The 21,903-nt window shown below is 44.1% G+C and overlaps 1 long non-coding RNA gene across 3 annotated transcripts in view; it reads right to left on the minus strand.

The window, feature by feature from the left end:
- The window catches only part of LOC120374346, a 65,690-nt gene extending 46,004 nt beyond the window's left edge, over window positions 1-19,686 (minus strand). For all 3 annotated transcript variants that reach the window (XR_005586022.1, XR_005586025.1, XR_005586023.1), the window contains exon 1: window positions 19,390-19,686. This is a non-coding gene — a long non-coding RNA (uncharacterized LOC120374346). The remainder of the gene's footprint in view (window positions 1-19,389) is intronic.
- Between the last annotated feature and the right edge of the window lie 2,217 nt (window positions 19,687-21,903).

Here is a 21,903-nt window from a genome sequence, read left to right on the forward strand (position 1 = left end):
TAGCCTCCTGCTAGGAGCCCGGATTTCTCCTGACACTTCCTGGACAATTCAGCTCAAGCTAGAGGCTGTAAAGCCAAAGTAAAGGCTCAGGACAGTCTTACAATCAAGATGGCATTCATGAAATAGAATGGAGTTTGCAAATTAATACAGACAGACATATACCACTCTGTCACACCCATTAGGTCTCTACTTTCATGACCAGACAATTCCTGTGCTACTGTCATACTGTAACAAGGACCATGCTAGAACATCACAGCTATGATGGAACAGCACAGAAGCCTTCTGCTTGGTGCTCAGTTAAGTCCTTTGCATTCGGCATTTGATTTTCAATATCTGACAAACTGTTATAAAGGTTATTTGCATTATCCTCTTAGACCCTTTGATACTCAAAGGGAGACAAACAGAAGGTGTTTGGAAATCTACAAACTGCGCTGTTAACTTGTGAGAATTATACTGAGTTCTCAGAACTGTATGTTCTTTCTATCCAAGATATTTATAATATACTTATCAAATTGGTAGCTAGACAGCCTAGTGCACGTATCTTGTAGCACAGGGGAAAGGATGGTACTGTAGGTAAGGAAGAAGACCTGGACTATTTCCCACTCTATGGTACTTGTATAACCCTATTATTACCATAGTATCTGGCCTCCTCAAAGTCTTTATCTCACAGCACACCTGAAGTAGATATCCTAATTTTACAGACACATAGGAAATAGATGGCAAATCATGGACTGAATGGCAGAGGGGAGGGGGCAGGTGTCAAGACCCAGGCTAGTCATTGGATCACCCTTCCAGTCTGCCACGACTTGAACAAGTCACTTTGCCTGTGCCTTTTCTCATGTTATTTACCCATCTTACAAGACTGTTGGGAAACTTAGTTCGTTAATGTCTGTAAAGCTGTTTCAGTTCCTGTTAAAAGGTGCTATAGAAAAAAAATACATCTTCCTTTTCTAAAGAGAATGATCTTGCTTGATCTTAGACTGCAGAGCACCATAGACTATTTCAGTTGGACTGTGCTACGTGAAATAAGAGTGACCAAGCAGACAATTATGACAGGTTTGAGAAATGTGCTTGGCATAGTGACAGACACTCTAGCAGCATTCTTAATTATAGACTTAAATCCTGTTACTAGTCTGTTAGGCTGCCCAGAATACAGAGGTTAAGGCCACTTCCTCACATTCATTTTTAGGATATTCCACACCTTACTGAGTTGTACCGTAAGAGATGGGTCCCTTCAAAACTGCTTTGTGATCCACTTTTATTTTAGCATGCTGGTTAGAGCATTTCATAATCTCAGTATAAATGACAGCAATGTGTCACAGTGACAAGACTTACTGACTATAAAGTGCTTAACACAGAAAAGCTACATTTTAGTTCTATTTCAAGCATCAGACAAAAGTACTCTTCTTTTGCACATGCCACTATTGATTTTTTCCTAAAATATCCAGTGCAAGTCAGGGAAAGTTTTGCTCACAATTCTTTATTTTTTTTGTTTTTTTGTTTGTTTGTTTTTTTGGGGCGGGGGGAGAAGGCACCTTGGAGTCAGAGCTCAATCTTATAAAGAGAGGTAACTTGATTATGGTGTACAAGAACCTTCACAGGAAGAAAATACTAGGTACTAAAGGGCTCTTTAATCTAGCATTAAGGAAAGTGAGACAAGAGCAAATGGCTGAAAGCAGAAGTCAGACAAATTCCAGTTGGAAATAAGGCATTTTTTGCTATTTAAACAGTGAGGGAGATTAACCTTTGGAACAAATTACCAGGCAGAGCTGGATGGGAAACAGCTTTCCCATCCCTAAGAAATTTTTTGCAATTTCAGAGAGATTCTGTATCATACAAAACTAAGATTTTTCTCATTAATTTTTTTTTTTAAAGGACTGAAAGAGACCAACCCCAGAACAGCCAGTAGCCTGGTGGTTAGGGTACTGACCTGGGATGTAGAAGACACAGGTCTGAGCCCCTGTTCCATATCAGGCAGAGCAGGGACTCTCTCATCCAAAGTAAGTGCTCTAATCACCACCCTATCGGTGGCTCTGGGATGAGAGGGTGTCTCCCCCTCTCATTTTGCCCAGAAATGGACTGTGGGCCTGATGCACCTTTCCCAGTTACAGTTTTGCCGAAACTGTCCCTTTCCCACAAAAAAGTTTTGATTCCCACAAATTGGTATTTTCCAACAAAAAGTATTTTGTCAAAAAGTTTGCAACCAGTTCTACTGTAAAGGGAAATGGTTGATTCTCCAACTCTTGGCATCTGGATCAATTTTTAAAAGGATGCTTTAGTCAAACACAAATATTGGGCTCAGTGCTGGGTAACTGTGTTAAACGCAATGGCCTGTATTATACAGGAGGTCAAATCAGATATAATGGTCCCTGCTAGTCTTGAACTCTATGAATCCATGGAGAAAAAGGTCAGATTGAAGGCAAAGTCCTTGCCCCACACCTGAGCTGCATGCAGGAGAGTTCTACTGGGACTGAAGAGGTGAAATCTTTTCCTCCTCCCCAAGCCAATGCAGCAAATAGGACTATGTGACAACCGTTACTGAACCGAATTGGCTGCAGTAGCTCCTAGGACAAAGGCCGTCTGCAGGTCACAAGTGGGTTGGCCAATGGAGCTTTAAGGACTTCGAGATTTGACTCCCCACTTACAGCTTTGCTTTACAAGTAAAAATATTAAGGACACTGTCTGGAGTACATTTCCAGTGAGCGCCGGCTTTGGTATTTGAGGCAAGCCAGAGCTTGCTAATAATGGAGCCTAAAGGACAAGAATAAGCCTGAATGAACTTGCACAACAGTCAGCCTGACCGTGCTGTCAAATCCCAGAAGTAAAGGCAGACAGTGCTCTTGTGACTCAGTGCTTTTAGCCAGTGGTCATTCTTGGCTGGAATGTACTTTTTTTGCAATATGCCGGGACTCTGGCTAAAATAAATGAGAGAAGGGTCCCTATAACCACTTCCAGTTACCCTTATCCCACTTTCAAAGCTCTACACAGTGCAAGAAATGAGGAGACTGAATCTTCATTTAGCAAGAGAATCTCTACAACCTATGGAGTTGCACTGCTGCTGGAGATTGACAAATAGTAACATCCAATCAATCTACTGTCACTCAATTTTGGAAGGAGAGAGGAGCTCCAGTTTATGGTTGGTTGGCAGCTGAAGCCATTGTAACTGTTGCTGTATATCTTGAAGCTGGGTAAAGAATTTGTATAATTGAGGCAAGTCCAGAAGTTTTCCCTCTTCTGCTGATTGCCAACTGCTGTTGCATCAGATCATAGGATGGATGTTGTGGTCTGCCAGAGCTGACTCCCTCTAGTCCTGTACTAATCTGATATTGGGGGAAGAGGATGCCACAGATTAGCCTATGCATCTTAGATCAGTACTAAGACTGTGCTGAAATGTGCCCAACTCCCTGTGGTCCAAGGGACTATTCTGGCAACCAGGAACTGCAGAGACAGAGAGATGTTCCAGGCATGCCCATAAGGCCAGGGCCTGGCAGGATAGCATGGTTATTAGGCTGGCTCTGTGCCACCCAGTGACTCCTGCTGCACTAGAAGGATTCCCCAGAGGCTGGTTAAGACAACACTATTTCTCCTTTGATCACCAGAATAGCACAAAGGCACCATGGGTGGGCTGTGGATCTGGCTCCATACATCAGTGTGCCAAATGTAGCGGTCTTACAGTCACTTGAGACCAGAAGACAAGCTACCATTGAAGACAATATATTCAACTCTCCCACTGGGATCGCTGACAAGTCATTGAGAATGCTATGGATTATATTGGGAAAGAAAAATTGTTTGCTAAGAGTATAATACCTTTGCAATAGAACTATCCAACCAAGACAAGTCTTCCATAAGAAATACTTGAATCAAAAGACAGACATTGAGATGGTGGCAGGTATAAGATACCAGTATTTCTGGGAAAGCTTCTTCCAAACTAGCCACTTCCTCCCCACTCCGCTCTGGTGTGGCAGCAAACCATTTATGGTAGCAGCACTGTTGAGAGTTATAGCAAGGCCCCCAGTTTTACTCCACTAGAAGATAAAAGCACTGGTGGCAGATTCTCCACCCTAGCTGAAGCTCTGGGTTGTACCTTCCTTCCTGCAAATTAGAGACCTCTTATTTCAGACTGTACTCATGAAACAAAGGGTGTTTTGATGGGGTGGGGGTGAGAATCAATACACATTTTGTTGTGCAGATTGTTGCATTCTAGCAACATCAGCTTCTCCTTTGAGTCTTCTATGCTGCAACCACATGTGGGAGGTTTAGCACAATGGCCTCATTCTAATCATACAGATTTGGCTTTGTGTTGTGGGGTGCGGGGAGGAATCACAGCATACCAGAGATTTTAAAAAAAATCAAAACAGTAAGTTGAAGCCAGAAATCAATGACCTAACAGGCAGAAGTCTGAAAGCCAGATAAGCCCTTAGAACCTGTAGGAGATCGCTAAATTCATTTGGGATCCACTTTGGCATTACCATTTTCCCTTAACTCTTCTCTTTCTCAATAGCAGGTCCCTTACCCCTATGGCATCCTCCCTTCTTTTTCCTGTAGTTGTACAGTCCTAATTCCTGCCATTATTGCTACCCACCTAGGATTATGTTCCTGCCACACAGTGGCCTACTTACAGAAGGAAATTTTCAGAAAGTACAGTGGAGACAATGGGCATATTACTCTAACAGTACCTCAGTGACTGTCGGAACTCAACAACCCCTGAATACCAGTTGTCACATTTGATATACCAACACCACAGAAGAACTAGCAGAGACAGCCATCCTTTTGTTAACTATAAAACAAAAGCAAAAAAGAGAAGAGTGTCCTTTATGGTCACATAAAAGCCATTTTAAGCTTTCCCTCCCACGTTGTCCCTCTAGCCCCCATCTTTCTCACATTCATACACAGCTTTACCTATTTTTAGGCTACACAGGAAATCAGACTCACTTGCTTTTTTGCCCACACAGTCTTTGCTCTGCACCCGTTATGCACCCACCACACAGCTTAAAAATAATGGTCAGTAATAATTAGAATGTGTGTGTTTCACTGAGACAATTTAATCATCATTTTGGTTGTTCTCAGGGTGACTCTCTCAAATTTGAATGACCTCAGCTGTATGTTTCCATTATGCTGTGGGTCTTTCTGTGAAGTTCAACCTTAACTATAACTTTCCAGACTAACCTTTGAAATTATTTTGAAGGAGACTGTGTCCTCTAAGGTTATGTCTACACTGCATTAACACACCCACAGCTGGCTCAGGCTGTGGGGCTAAAAATTGCAGTGTAGATATTCCACCTCTGGCTAGAGGTTGGGTCCCTCCCCACTCACAAGGTCCCAGAGCACCAGCACCAGCCCAGACATGCAATGTCATAGTCTCGCAACTTTGAGTCAGCTGCGGGGTGTTTAATTCCCATTTAGACCTACTTTAAAGAGCACCTTAAAGGTGTCATAGCTGAAGTGATACATGTATTCAATGCTAACTTGGAATTAAGGCAGTGTTGCCTGTAAATATGGGCACATGCAATGAGCACTTGGGCATCCCAGTAGAAACTAATTAGATTAGAAGAGAAAAAACAAATCAAACCCAAATAATGTGTATTAAAAATAGGGAGACCTTTTATGGATTGATATGTTTGTCAAAAGAGAGGAGTAATTGTGTGTCCCCTCCCTCAAGTTATAATAATAAAGCTGACTGTTGTTTATGGGTCTGTGTCTGAGGTCTGTGGGTGTTAAGCTGTTTAAAGAGTGTTTCAGGATCACCTATGAGGTACGGAGGTAGTTAACTAACAGGCTTTCTGTCTTAAGGAATTTGGACAAGGCTCAGAGCAAGTTTAGAGAATCTTTGCTTCATGGGATGATTGGTAATTAGTTGACATTGGCACTATTTAAATATGGCCAATATTTGTGAAGGTCACCTCTCTCAGAGCCACCTCTAAGCAAGGCCCTTAGCAATGAAGCAAACAGCTCAGCTACCCAGTCTCTCTCTCTCACACACACACACACAGCATGTGAAGAGTCACTCTTGGATGACTCAGCCAGTACTTAGCACTTTATCTGTGACAAGCTGTGTATAAGCTTGCTGCACAATGGGGTAGCCTGTTATTTCTATGAGTCTTTCCCTCTCAGAAGTGTTACACACCCATGAAGCAGTGTTGTGGAAAGCATGCTGGCAGCAATACAAAGATTTCTCTGATGTGAAAGCCAAAGTCTTCTTATGAGCTGGGTGGCAGGGCTGCCAAGTGATGCATTACTTAACACTGTCCCCCATGCCTGATCTTTAAAGGTAATATTGTACTTAGTGTCCCACGTTTTGAATATTAGTAGAAAATGTAGGTCTAAGAAAGTGTTCAAGTGAAGCAATCTATCCATTAACTTCATAGGTTAAAGTACTTTGGGGGAGAATTCCACCAAAATGCAATTCGCAGCTCAATCAAGTATTCTAGTTTAATTAGAGATATAGAATAAGTGGAGTAAATTGCACCCACCTGAATTTAGGCCATTTTTAGACAGAAAACAAATAAGGCTATGGGATCTTTACCCTGAAATACACATGCGGAGCTATTTAAAATAGCATTAATTTCCAGGGCTATTGACCCACTTCTGCTGATAAATTGTTTGCATCACAAGAAGAAATCCGGCTTGCCAAAGATGTGTGATTGGTAAAGCCCACATGAAAAATCAGAATACCTCACACAATGGAACAGAGTTTACAGAGAATTACCACCATGAAGGGCGGAGGGAGGGAAGGCCAAGGAAGACATTAGCAATTACTGCCAGGCAAGAAAGGTTATCCTCTCCTTCCCTGAACTGGTTAGCATCCCATTACAGAGTATAAAAGAAATCATGGAAGGCTTCCTTACACTTTTGGCCTGCATATGTTCAGAGAGTGCAGTATTGAAATGTGTATTTCACCTAGCTTTACGTGCAACAGGCCATCTTGCCATACTCTGGATATTAGGGCCAATAGAATTAGACGTGCATCAATGTGACATCCCCGGCCTAGGTAAATCCTGCTCTAGGTTTTTTGTTTTTGTTTTAAACTCTTGGAGGATATGGTGGACCTAGGAATGCTGACGCTGTGTGGGTTACTACATCTGTTGATCTACATGCCATACTCAGGATGGTCTTCTACAGCCAAGTATCTCATAGAAGTACTAGGCCTGAGCCCTGGGAACAACCAGAGTCTGACCCCTGATAAAGTTTCTCACACACACACCCCAAAGCAGAAGTACTAATCCTGTAAACAAAATCAGAAGAGAAAGCTTTAACTTTTTTGGGGAGGGGGAGGGGGGAGGAGGGGAAAGAAGGGGGTAAAGATTTATAAAGCTATAGTGCAACCAAGTGGACACATTTAGAAAATACATACCTTAATCCGACCAACATACCAGTGATGTCTGTAGGCAAGAGGCATTGTCAGGCTCCAGTACTCTGTCTAGAACACCCACCCCCATGAGACCCGACTGTGCAGCTGCAATAGGCACTGAGGCTCACTATTAACAAGCGTCCGTCAGGGAGAGGGGCACTGACAAGCATGTGTGGCCCCTCACCTCAGTAGGGACCAGGACCAGCAAGAGGGCAAAGGGGTCAGGCAGGTGCCACAACCAGCCCCTGCCAACACCCTCCACTTAGCAGCTTGCTGAGTGCCTGGAGCTTGTCACTTGGCAGCCCTGCCCCGATCACCCACCCAGCACCCAGGCGCAGCTCACAGACACCCCAGCCTGGGAACAAAGGAGGAGCTCAGGGGCTACCAGTGCCAGACAGAGGCAGGTGCTTGGGCCATCACCTGACAGTCCCAATCACAGTGTTGTCCAGGCAGAAACAAAATGGCACTGCCAAGCCCCAGTGCCTGGGGGAGGGGGGATTGCAAGGTCAATACTCCAGGGGGCCCAACAGCCATGGATCACAGGGTGCAGTGGCTCATAGCAGGAATGACCACAAACTGGCTAGCCTCCTCCAGGCCCCCTGGGACTGGGAGCCGCTGCATCTCAGGACTGGCCCCTTCTCCTCACCCTCTGCCCACAGCCCAGTAGCTCCACTTCACCCTCTGCTGCCTGCCAGGGTGCTGGGCTCCCCTAGTCCTGGGCAGGGGCCACCACCAGCTGCCACTCCAAACTCTGCCCATGGTGGACTACCCAGTCCCACCTTTGGGCTGTGGCCCACAGTTTGGGAACCCTGCTTTAGAGCAGAGGTTCTCAAACTGTGGTCCACGGACTACCAATGGTCCGAAAGCTCCATTCAGGTGGTCTGCAGATAGTTCCCTCTAAGGTGCGTGCCTGAGCGACCGCACACGACAAAATGAAGGGCCACCCACCTAATTAGTGGAGCCACACCTGCCTGGACCCTGGAGAAGACGCACATGTAAGGTGAGGTGTTGGCCTTGGGAGGGAATAGTGGGGGTAGATAGGAGGGGGCAGTGGGGTGAAGGGAATTTGGGATGTGCAGGGCTGCGGCGGCCAGAGAAAGAGGCAACTTTCCCCAGCTCAAGGGCTGCAGCTGTTAGGGACGGACAGACAGACAGACACACTCCTTCCCAGCCCCAGTTCAGGGGCTGCCGTGGCAGGGGAGAGAGGGCACATCCATCGCATTAGAAAGGTAAAACTACTGATACAAAAATATGAGTTGTGTGCTTTCATTTGTACAACAAAAAAGCTAATTATTATTATTAAGGATTTTTTTATATAACATTTTTTATCCAAAGCACTTTACAATGGTTAGCTAATTGTACAAACAACATTTGGAAAGATCATTAAGTGGTCCGTCAAGACCCTCAGCAATTTTCAAGTAGTCCACAGGAAAAAAAGGGTTTGAGAACCACTGCTCTAGAGGATATGGAAGCATACACTATGTGTATTTGGAAAATAAAACCTGCTTTCAGGAGGAAGCTCGGGAATTGTTTTCCCACTTGTAAAAACAGTGTGTTAATACAAGTCTACTGTATTAATGTTATTACTCTTTGGTGAATATTAGTACATATATTGGCTACAGATGAAGTTACACACACACACACACACACACACACCCTTTCAGTGGTCATGTGTGTAACAGGAGGCAAACTAAGCCACATGTGTGTTGTAGCACATGTTAAAAAAATAAAAAATAAAAAAAACCCACACAGACCTGAAGTTCATGGTACTGTATAGTTCACTTGATTTATGAACCATGATGTCCTTCAGGGAATCTCCTTTGTATGCTCTACAGGGAAATTGGTCTTTACAACTATATTCAATGTGTATTGAGGAAAACAACTATGACAATTGAAAGTTTTTCATTAAGACTATTGAATCCTTAACACCACCTCTAATGGTGACTATTTTCACTAACACTCAGCTAAAAGCATTAAGGATGCAGGAATATCACTGCAGTTCATTGCAGAAGAGGATTTGCACCCAGTTCTCAGCGCATACACTTCTCTCTGCACCTCCCTAACGCTCAACCCCTCCACAGAGAGAGTGGACAAGCTTCCAGAACTGGTCATCAAAACCACCCGTGCAAGTCTCACACCTGTGCCCATGAATGGATACTCACCATAGTTACCTATTCTGTACATAAACAAGGAATCTGAGCACACAATTTAGATCAGTTTTGAAAGTGTGGTATTGTGTTTAAGTGCTTTCCCAACTGTCTCCTCAAAGACTTTTACTTCCAATACATTAGAGATATTTGTGACAAGGACCTCACACAGTTTGTTAGGGAGTTTCTAGGCAGAAAAAGGTGACAGATCCTGCCCCCAAAGAGCTTCCAATCTGAAAGCACATCTGTGAATCTCCAAGCACTTTACATGTGTTAATTAAGCTTCAAAAGAACCCTGTGAGGTAGAAAAATATCCTTCATTCCCCTCAGCCACACACACACACAAAATCTGCAGATCAAAAAGATAATAGTTTAAGTTTCCACAAGTGACCACTGGATTTTGCATGCCTCAATATTTGGGAGACAACTTGGGCCTAGCTGACAAAGGTGTGTGTCCACTGCTGCCACTGAACTTCAGTTGCAGTTCTGACTTTTCAGCCTTCCAGGAAAATCAGATCTAATGTGTTTCAAGCTGACCACCGAAGAAGAGTGGCCACTTTTGAAAGTTTTGGTGCAAATGAATTACCCACGATCTCATACAAGTCTGAATCACAGCTGGAACTTGAACTAAAGTCTCCTAGCTCTGAGTTCTTTGTCTAATCCCATAGAGCCTTTTAAAAAAAAAGTACAAGTTTACAAAACATTCATGAATGGGTTATAACCTTAACTCCTCCTTGACGCTACCAGGCAATAATATTGATAGACTATGCTGTCTGAGGGAGACTATGCATCACTGACTGACTGCTTTAACTGACTTGAAACATGGGACTGATGTTAAAGATAGCATGTCAGCTGTGTAAGTCTCGCCTCTGTCAACACTAGCAGGAGAATGACTGAGATGAGGCAAGAAAACTACTTGATGTCAAATACATCACCTGAAACAGGAAGTTCCAATTTGTTTGACTCCAATGATATGCTTAAGTAACTGGTGGTTTGTGTAACAGATAGACAGGACATATACACTCACTTCCATTCCCTTAAAACACAATAGCTTGTGTGTTTACATTTTGCTATCCATTCAAGATAGTCCTCATTAAGGAAATCAATGCCGGTAGTAAATACAGTGAAGCTGAATGACTCTTTAAGAGTACCTTTTACAAAACACACAATTATTGTAGACCCTAGGCTAAATACAGAGTGCCACTGCTAAGGAGTTTGAAATAGGTAATTCAAGCCAGAAATTAAAGCAGCCTCAGGCCTAATCTACACTACAAAGTTAGGTTGAGGTAAATCACCTTACATCAACCTATTGTCCATGTATCTACACTCAAATTTGTTTCTGGCCAATATAAGCACCCATTATAGCAATGCAGTATAACCACTTCACTGAATGGCACAGAGCCTTGGTTAACCCGAGGACACCAGAGTGCAAGTGTAGACACTGTATGACTTTGTGTCAACCCTTACAGTCCTCCAAGCAGCTGCCCCACTATGCCTCATCGCCTGCAACAGTGGCAGCTCTGGTCACAGTTATAAACCACTCCACAGGGATCAGGGCAACTAGAAGCCACACAACACTAAGAAAGATTGTGCGTTTTTGAAATGCCTTTGCTTGATTGCCCACCTTGGCAAGGACACCTAGCAGCTCTCTTGTTGCATGCAATTGCCCAGCCAACCATGCCAGCTCCATGCAGTAGACGTATTGGATCCCCTGGGCCTGTGGGAAGAAGGGTTTGTGCAGGCATAGCTATGGACCAGCTGTACAAATGCTGACATGTAGGAACAAATTGCATGGGGGGGGTGCAGGCAAATGGATAGGACAGGGATCAGCAGCAAGGACATACGAAAACAGAGAACCATTGCAAGGCAGACCACAAGACCAGGGAGGCCAACAATCGATGCTGAGTCACAGATCTGCTGCTTTTACAACAAGCTGCACACCATACATGGCAGAGACCCCACCAGCACTCCACAGAGCACCGTGGATACCTTGGAGGAGCCTAAGACAGAGATCCCTGCTGTGAACAGCGAGGTGGAAGATAAGGAGGGGAGACTCAGCAGGGTGACTCAGTTCGAGACTCTGCTACAGTCTAGCCAGGTCCGCCAGCTGAGCCCAATGAAGGGAAAGGGACACCTTGGGAAAGTGTGTGCATGTATTTTGGCTTACAATGTTTACATTTCAAGATGGCATCCAGCCCATCCCCATGTTAACAAAACACAGTATTGACTTTCATTGTTTTACTCCTACGAGAAGAGGCAGCAGTACAACAAAGAGAGGTAGAGTTGGCATCCGCTTTTCACTCCCCATTGGGCTAGGCAGTGGGGATGTGCGGACCACTCTGTTTATGTGAATAGGGATGTCCCTTTTATCCTCCAGAGACCCTGATGAAACTTTCATGGAAACGTTCTGTAATAGTCTCCCAAAAGTTTCTAGGGAGGGCTGTCTTATTTCTTCCTCCATGGTAGGCCACATTCCCAGGCCTCTGCACAAGGAGTTCAGCTGGCACCATCGCAGTAAACAGGCATGTGGTAAATGGGCCTGGACAGCTTTGGGACACCAGGAGCAGCTGTGCTCTCTGTATCTTTTCTACCCTCAGAAGTGAGAAATCACTTACAGCCTCCTGTAATAATGGAAAAACAGTACTGATATTCAGTGCCTTTGCCCTGTATTTATACCCAGGGACTAGGGGCTGAACTTTTACTCCTTCTTGCAAGCAAAAGTCCTTCCCCCTCTTACCCATGGCAGGCCAAACTCACCATGGCTGGGACTGGAGAGCAGTGCCATGCACACATGCTCCAAAGTGTCAAGTATGTCTTATTAAAGTATTTATGGGAATAAGGGAAGGGAGTTTTTAATCTTCTTTCACTGGATTAACAGTCACAATGGAAAGGGATACTTCTGTTTTTTAATTAGCAGCTTCTCCCATTGTGGTGTTGGGGGATGTCCTCTCCACATCTACAGAACACCTGACTCTGATGAGAAAGAGAGAGCGGGGAATATGTTCAGTGAGATCATGCAAGCACCATTCTGCTGAGACAGCATTTGAATCTTTCCTTGGTGCTATCAGTGTGGCCAGTGTGCAGTTTCATGAGCCAGGGGTAGGCTGGGTTTCCCAGAATCACTCTTGGCATTTCAACATTGACAATAGCAATCCACTAGTCAAGAAAGAACATCGCTACTTGCAGCTTTCTGAACAGTCCTGTGTTCTTAAAAATGTGAGTGTCAGGCACCTTCCCTGACCAGTGCACGTTGGTATCAGTGAAGCATTCATGGTGATCCACCAACACTTGTATAACTACAGAAAACTAGAGCCCTGTCTATTAATATACTCTGTGGCAAGGTGGACTGGTGTCAAAATAGGGATAGATATGCCATCTATTACCCCAACACAGTTCGGGAACCCCACTGCATCACATCCATCCATTATGTCCTGCACATTGCCAAGAGTAGCAGGAGCCCTACACAACTGCAAGCAAATCCAGAAATGTGACCTTTCACATCCATAAACTCTGCAGCCACTGCTCATCATCCCAAACCTGTATTACAATCCCACCAGTTGGTGCTCGTTTCTCAGGCCCAGAAATGGCACTCCAATCTGCAACTGCTCCCTGAATGCCAACAACATTACTGAATTGTTTTTCCGCTATGTCCCTCAGTAAACTGTCCCAAGAAATCGTTATGTCCCTAGTTGTTGCAGTACTTCCTAAGGGTCTGCAAATACAGGAGAATCCTGCATCCTGTGTTTGCCGTATTCATGAGAATAGTTCAGAACTCTGCTGGTTCCATGCATTTGTCAGAGACCAAGAAGTGCCACACAGGTTTGTAGAATTTTTTTAAAAAAGGTGAGTAAATCATAGAATATGCGAGGACAGAGAAAGTTGCACACTGGGAACTTGACCCTTAGCTGCCAGAGATCCCTGCACGATGCATTGCCAACATTTCCCAAAAGGCTTAGCGCAGGACAGCAGTATGTGGCACACTGGGATACCTACACTCAGACATGCACTTTGCATTGACACAAGCGCTCTTGGTGAGTTCACACAGCACTGATGCAAGCAGTCAAGTATGCAAGCACCCAGGCTATATACAAACTTCGGTGGCTGTATGCCATCATAACTTGCACTGACCAAAGTTTGTAGTGCGGACATGGCTTCATTCTCAGGCCACAGACAGATGTCTTTACAAGTTAATAGATAAGAATCCAATCCTAATAAGTTATATCTAGCCCTACCTAAAATCCTGACAGCAAGTCAAGGAGACCAGAACTCTTAAAGAGGTTCAGAAATATTTAAACTGCCCAATCTGGCACAGCCTGGTCTGGTGTATGACAAAGATGATATTCAATAAATGCAATGCAATATTTAGTTAGTCTGCAGCATTTCTTTTCATCATAAGTGAAAGTGAAAGTCTTCCATATGGCAAAAATATATGGTTTGATTTTCCTACAGCCTTCCTCTCCCTCCAGTATACCATTCTGTCCATAGGGTTCTCTCCCAGTTCACCAATACTAAAACTTAGAATTTGTGAATGTACTAGGTTAAGTGCTAACTAGCAACACAGCTACTCTCCCCATGTTGAATATTCACCAGCAGCCATATTTTATGTTTAGGGAAGTAAAGAACATAGGTAGAGTGCTTTGGCCAAAGCTACATACTAAAGATGGGTCAGGGCAGGACACAACTCCCTTGCCCTTTGCTCACAGCTAGACCATGCTACATCTCACTACTGAGCTGCCCCCTTCCCTCTTGTAGCCAGAAGGTACATTGCCTCTTCTGTAGGTGGGAAGGGAGTTTGTGAAGGGACTTAGCACCATCTCTGCGGGAACTGCACATGGTTGTTGCAATTCTCTCTCCTTTCCCCCCCCCCCCACATGAAAAAACTGCACTGGCTATTCCCCCTTCAAGGGGGAAGAGAGACAGGACAGTTTATGCAATTACACAAAAAACACATGCTGCGCTATTTTCTCATAAGCGTATTTAGTCCTCAACCAAGAGATAGCACACATTACCCAAGAGGAACAGTTTACAGTTCTGCAAGGAGGACACGAGTTCAGACTGCCAGAGTCAGGCCTGCCCCTCTTCATTTCTTTACTTTTTAGCACCAAATCTATTATGAAGTTTTGACCAAACCAATACAAGTATACTAGAAATACACTAGCTGAAGAACTGGCCAGACAGGACTGCAAGGATCTTAAAATATTACAGTTCTGAATTGGACTGTCCCGTCTTCCATAATTCACTTCCACTATTATTTAATACATGGCACAAATATTTAAAGAGCCTGAGCTAGAATTCTGGCCCTTCAGCTCCAAAAAAATCACAGTAAAAAGCTTGTCTCCCTAGTGATCAGTTTCACTAAAGAAATCATCTCACAGCATATTTTCACAGCTCTTATTTTTATGTTAAATCTGAGCTGAAATTTGACATGTATATGATCACAAGAGTCAGAGCTAAAGCTGTGGGTTTTGTGAGCCCAGATGCCAACTCACATCAGAATTTTTGTTCCATGCAAAGCTCCTATTGAAGCCAAAAGAGCCAAATTTATCACAGGTGTAAGGGGATTCAATTTAAAAGGCAGTTATAGCCAGATTAGTTTGGCCCAATGGAAGTTTTGTGCATACCAAGAGGCATGGTAGAATAGGACCTATTGATAAAAATCCACACCCAGCCCTGAAAACTACAGCCACAAAATTCATTAAATATACCCCAACAATGCACAGAAGACATTGTTTGTTGGAAGAAAAGCCACAGATAGAATGTCTCTCTTCCCCCAGGATAGAATTTCTAACCAAGACCTTTCAGTTATAACCCAACATGTACAGTCACACAGATCTGAGTTAGATTAAGTCCTCCATGGCAAGAGCACAGTCTCCCTACATGTTCTTTCAGTGCTGTGCACACAGGCAGCTATGAGAGTGTCAGTTTGCATTCAGATCCAAAGAAAACACTCCTAAACAAGTGAAAAGCCAGCAGCAGCTAATGAATTTCAAAGTTGCTCACAATCAACTCTCTGTTACTCAGATTCAGACAGAGCTGGTCTATAGTACCATTTAAAATTAGGCTAGAACAATCACGTATATACACACAGTTGCTAGATAACTGTAGAGTTGACAAGGCTGCAGGGTGCCATAAACATTGTGCTGTTATCAACGGACGATCCCAGATCAGTGAGAAAAGCGTCATTGCAGTAAGGACATAGAAGCATAATTAAGCAGTGGTATACACCTAGAGGAAAGAGAGAAAGCCAGGACCTACTAGGAACAGAATAATCTCCTCTCACAGTTCTCCCAACAAGCTGAATGGTCACCATATTGCTATTCACACACCCCTTTTTTGCTAGGCAGATGAGTCAATCCACTAAGACTTTCTGGGCAGGACAGATCTACAAGTGTTCCTGTCATATTCACAATACCTGACTTCTAGGATTCTACTGGAACTGTGAAGGCACCACCCATTTGGGGGCCAAGGTAGTCTACCCCAGCAGATCCTAAGCATTTAGAGACAGATATTCAGCTATGAGAATTTCCAGCTCACTTTAAGCTCAGCTGGATTTATAAGTACTTGCTTAAAATAAAAATATTCAGGTTTATGTTGGCTGACTCATCTGAGTTCTTCCAAGGTATCAAGAGCACATATTGCAAGGATCACCACTACACCTTTAAGACCCTCAATAGGAGGGGACTATGGTCCTGCCCCTTTAAGGGAGTGCAGTGTCACTAGCTGTGCTCCACTCTCCCAGTCCTAGTACTGAGCAAACACCTTATGCTCCATACTCTTCTCCTTGCATATTCATGTAGAGACAACCACAGTCTGGCCCACATATATAGTTTATAAATAACTGGGGACCCATCTGTTATTTAGATGGCACATCCTATAAGAAACCTTCTCTTAATAGCCATTCCTATTAGTTATCTGAGCAGAAAGAAACCTGAGTTCCATATCGGACTGCTGAAGGAACTGGGTAGCTAAAGCAGAGGACTGAGTCACGAAACTTAGGTTCTCTTCTCAGCTCTGCCTTAAGCTTTGTAGGTCAGTCTAGCTAGTCTGTGTGAGAAGATGTTTGCCAGTATACAAGTTCAAGTTCTGCTCTCACTAATGCCAGAGGAAAGTCACTAAAAATCAATGGAGCTGCCTCAAGTTTTCAGCAGCATAAAGAGGAGCAGGAGTTTAGCTAGCATAACACAAGCCAACCAACTACAGCAGCCCTGGTCAAGTCCAAGGGAAACTTAAATTGATTCTTTCCAGTATGAGCTACCAATCATATTTTGTCTATTCACAACAAATGAATAATTTTAGTGAAAACCTCAGACCTTGTCTACTCTCTGTTCTGTGTGGTACATTGAACTTCCTAATACAGGAGAGCTTTGGTTGGCTCACTTCTTCCCTTTATCAGCTGCAGTCACTACTGAACTTAATCCTCAGCCCAGACATAGCTGGCTATCTTCTCAGTTAGTAAAGGCATATCACATGCAGCTCAATACAGTGCACAACAAAGTAAATTCCAACCCTTAAGTCATGGGCTGGGGCGGGCATATGTCAGGTAGTTAGTGTGAGCTTTGTACTACAGGATAAATGCCCAGTCTGATACATTAGTGTGGAACAGTGGTGACATCCAGTGGCCAGTTAGATTATTTACACTTAAAGTAAATAATAAAAGAAACACTTATTTATTCAAACTCATGTTGTCGGAGGATTCTATTCAGATGCAAATTCATTTCATAAAGTTATGAGCTCTAAATGCAATGGGGTTCTCTCAGCTGGTCTCCCACAAAGCCTTCTACATAACCCTTTGTTAAAAGTCACTCCATACCACTTTACACACCCTATACTCCTGTTAACTTTTCCTTTTTTTAATTCTCTTTCAGATAGAATCCATGTATACTAGAAGGCCCACATAAAGAGGCTGGCCTGCTGTTATGACATAGTGCTCAACCTTGACAGACATGCATCCAAGACAAAATGGACATCATTTTCCTTTGATTTGTTTAGATTTATAACATCTTTAAAAAGCGCCAGTCTTCAGATCTAGGCACCCTTGTGAACATTAAAAATGCAAGCAAATTAAAAATAAAGCCAGCAAGTACTTCCCATCCACAAGCCCAAAATAACTAGCCACAGTACAACTCAAGCCCAATAATTCTTCCCCATCTGAAAACAATAGTAGCCCCTTTCATCCCTCTCCCTCCAAAAGACTATTTCAAAACGAGGTCAGGCAAGTTCCAAAGGGGAGAGAATCCAATGACAACAGCTCCCTCTGTTTTCAAACTCAGAGGTCGGACTCCAGCTCAAGCAGCACCTACACTGATTTCAGATGTGATTTGGCAGCATGACAGAGGGAGAAGGTGGTCTCTCAAACAGAGTTTACAAGCCAGTTACAATTCTCCAGGTCAAGCTCAACACCTCAAACCAGAGTTTACAAGCTCAGTTACAATGAGAACTGATTGAAAAATGTGGAAAAACTTTAATGAAAAAGTGTTGATTTTTTGGTGCAATTTGTGTCTAAATTTTGACATTGAGAACTGTTGACCTCTTTATACATCAAAACACAATCAAAAAAATTCATTAAATTTCCCCCACAAAAATTGAAAAGCTGTATTTAAAATACACTTGGAAACCAACTGGCTGCCAGTGCAGGTCCTGGAGCATTGGTGTCCTATGGCCCTAACAAGAGGGGCTGCTTAATAGCCTAGCAGCTGCATTCCTACTTCACTTTCTGAGCTGATTTAAGGTGTAGCACCATGTGGACCACAATGCAATAGTCTATCCTGTCAAGAGCACATGGCAACAGTCTAATCTCCTTAAATAATGGTCTACTGAGCAAAGACTAGTAACCATTTCTTGAAGAAAAGCCAACATCCTGTCCTCCCGTAGAAGGGGTCCATGATCTCCTAGCAATGGACCCCATTTCTTCACCAGCCAGGAAGGACACTGGTCCAAAGGACAAAACATATGATAAAACACCTCAGATAGTATTGCCTAAACTCAGCCAGGAATATTAAGAAGACCTAACATTGTCCTCTTCAAATATCTGTTTGTGTCCCTTGACACAGACAGACAATCTGCTCAGTTTTACCTACAAAACAATCTGAAATTACATCACAACGAAAGAGACTAATATCAACTACCAAGTCAAGGCATTTTAGATTAACCAAGCTGTTCACCACAAACATCAAATCCACTGATTGAGATTTTGTGGATGTTAAGGTAGAAGCAAAGAACTTCTTCTTTGCCACCCATCCAGTGATGATGTAGGAACTTCAAAGCCATTATGATATAAATGAGATCAGCTTCAGCCTGAGACTGTCACCATTACTCTGGCCAGCTTCCCTCATGCTTCATCCAGCACAGATCATCTGTAAATCAAAGCATCATAAACTCAAGTACCTTGTGATATTACCCCATAAAATGAGGTTTGGGGCACTGCTATACTAACCTACCTATTGGCCCCTTAACCTGTTCTTCCTGAGGTAAAAGTTCCCTGGGTTCCTAAAGAAGCATTCTAAAGGACAGATATATAAACTGACTGATAAAGTAATTGACAAGCATAATCTTTCCAAAACAAAATTATCTTTTCATTAAAGTAATAATCCCTAATACAGTGTATCCTAAAAATCCTAAACAATGCACAAAATCCCTGAGACACCAATCTCTTATTGCAAGTTAAAGAGCATTTAAACTACAATAGCATATAGTTCAAATGTTACTAAGCAAAGCAATTTATTGCAAGTGGCCAGTTTGCAACAAATTACTGACAGCAGATCTTAAATTGCTTTAAAGTGTACCTTAGTAAGTAAAATAAACACACATACACATCTCAAGCACGCACATATTAAATACTATAAAAATTATCCTAAACTAATATTAAAGCTATAATTAAAAGAATATTAAGCTTACTCTGTAAATCCATTGCTGCTTTCTTTTAAAAAAATCAGATCACTGCTGCTGTTGTTCAGCTCCTGGTCTATCAGTTTTGCTCTACTCCAGCTTTCTTTTCTCTCTCTCTGCAGCAGTTTGTCTTTAGCTTCTCTTACTGGCTTCCGGCTCTTTCTGCACAGCTCTCGTCTTCTCAGATGCACTTTCTGGACTCCAAAAGTGCAGCTGGCCTTTTATACAATGCTGTAGCTCTTTCTTTATGTAACTCACAGGCGCTGACTTTTGAAAGTATGGGGGCAGGAGAAGGGGATGCTCAACCCCTACCCCTTCCCTCAAGGACCCACCCATGCCCCACCTCTTCCCACCCAGTTCTATCCCCTCCCCCGAGCACACTGTGTTCTCACTCCTCCTCTGCGCCCCCTCCTGCACACCCAAAACAGCTGTTTGCAGCAAATGGGAGGTGCTAGGAGGGAGGAGAAGATGCTGACCGGTCGGGCCCACTGGCAGGTGGGAGGGACTGTGGGGGAAGGGGGCAGCTGATAGGGGGGCTGCCATTGGGTGCTCCAGCCCCAGAGCACCCAGGGCCGGCTCCAGGGGTTTTGCCACCCCAAGCAGCCAAAAAAAAAAGCTGAGATCACGATCTGCGGCAATTCAGTGGGAGGTCCTTCGTTCCAATTGGGAGCGATGGACCCTCCGCCAAATTGCTGCTGAATACCTGGACGTGCCGCCCCAAGCACCTGCTTGCTAAGCTGGTGCCAGCCCTGAGAGTACCCACAGGCTCAGCCCCTATGATATAGCTTCATATTCTTAGCTACAGTTACCTCACTCACATGTTCAGCCTTGACCATTACCTCAGAATTCTGATTGACAGCTCTGACCTTTAAACCCAGTTGTGAGCGGTATGAGTGGGTTCTGACCCAAGAGGCTTAACTGACTGACGTCTCTCTCACCCCTCCCTTTACTGCACATGCTCAGTAGTACTACACTATTGGCTGTCAGGTCTTTGCCAGGCATGATTTTGCATCTGCTCACTAGTTGACAATCTTCAACATGCTCATTGATGTCCTTTACTTCAGAGCTGTGATTCTGCCTAGCCACACCCACATACACTTGGCTCTTTGTCAGGGCACCTCTTTTTTTGGTTGGGGGGGAGCATCTCAGAGTGGAGTGCTTTGCTTATTCAGCATAGAGATCAGAAATACAAAATTGAGGCTAGAGGAGTTTCTCTGGTAATAGTAAGGGAAATACCAGGAAAGAAGGTGCTTAAGGGCCACCTTTTCAATGGCTCAGGATAAAAGTTTATGATAGCATCCTATCAAACCCTTGAAAGAGTGGTCTGTCACAGGAAGAATACCTTCCTTCAGACCTCCAGGTTCCATTAGCCTTTGAGAGAGCTCCAGCAAAACAGATTCCTGGCCCTAACTGAGGGGTGTTCCCCAACCTCAGAAGATAATGGTGGGAACATGTTAACAACTAATATACAAGTGTCTAGCCTCTAATCCGAGCCCAAACACTGGATCACTGGTTCAGGAGCCAAATTATCCATAAGAGATATAGGAGTGTGAATTCATTCTTACTATAGTACAGGGGTGAGCAAACTTTTTGGACCAAGAGCCACATCTGTGTATGGAAATTGTATGGTGGGCCATGAATGCTCATGAAATTGGGGGTTGGGGTGGTGAAGGGGTGGAGGACTCTGGGGTGGGACCAGAAATTAGGAGTTCAGGGTATGAGAAGGGGCTCTGGACTGGAGCAGGAGGTTGGGGTGCAGGGGAGTGAGGGCTCCAGCTGGGGGTGTGGGCTCTGGGTGGGGATGAAGGGTTGGGGGTGCAAGAGGGTGGTCTGGGCTGGGACCAAAGGGCTCAGAGGGCAGGAGGGGGATCAAGACTAGGGCAGGGGGTTGGGGCATAGGAGGGGGTCAGGAGTGCAGGCTCTAGGTGGTGCTTACCTCAAGCAGCTCCTGAAGCAGCAGCATGTCCGCTTTCTGGATCCTACATGGAGGCACAGCCAGGAGGCTCTGCGTGCTTCCCCATCTGCCGGTGCCACCCCTGCAGCTCCCATTGGCTGTGGTTCCTGGCTAATGGGAGCTGCATGGGCAGCGTTCAGAGCCCCCAGGCTGCCCCTATGCATAGGACCTGGAGGGGGGACATGCTGCTGCTTCCAGGAGCCATGCAGAGCCACGGCTCGGAGTGGGACAAGCCCAGACCCTGCTCCCTGGTGGGAGCTTGAGGGCCGGATTAAAACATTTGAAGGGCTGGATGTGGCCCCTGGGCCATGGTTTGCCCACCCCTGCTATAGTACTATATGTTCAGTATGATAGGGGAAATATTTCATGTTTATATATACATATGTTATTCTCACAGCAAAATGACTGACCAAGTATTATTTTATCAACTACAGTTGGTTAATAACATAGTAAAAGCATCCTGACTGGTTAATAATTTAGACCGGTTAATAATTAAATCATACAAAGTTTTAATATATGCTGCAAAGAGCCACAGGAGACACAATAAAGAGCTGCTTGTGAGCCTCAGT

This window comes from Mauremys reevesii, linkage group 11 (assembly GCF_016161935.1).
Source record: "Mauremys reevesii isolate NIE-2019 linkage group 11, ASM1616193v1, whole genome shotgun sequence".
Lineage (NCBI taxonomy): Eukaryota > Metazoa > Chordata > Testudines > Geoemydidae > Mauremys > Mauremys reevesii.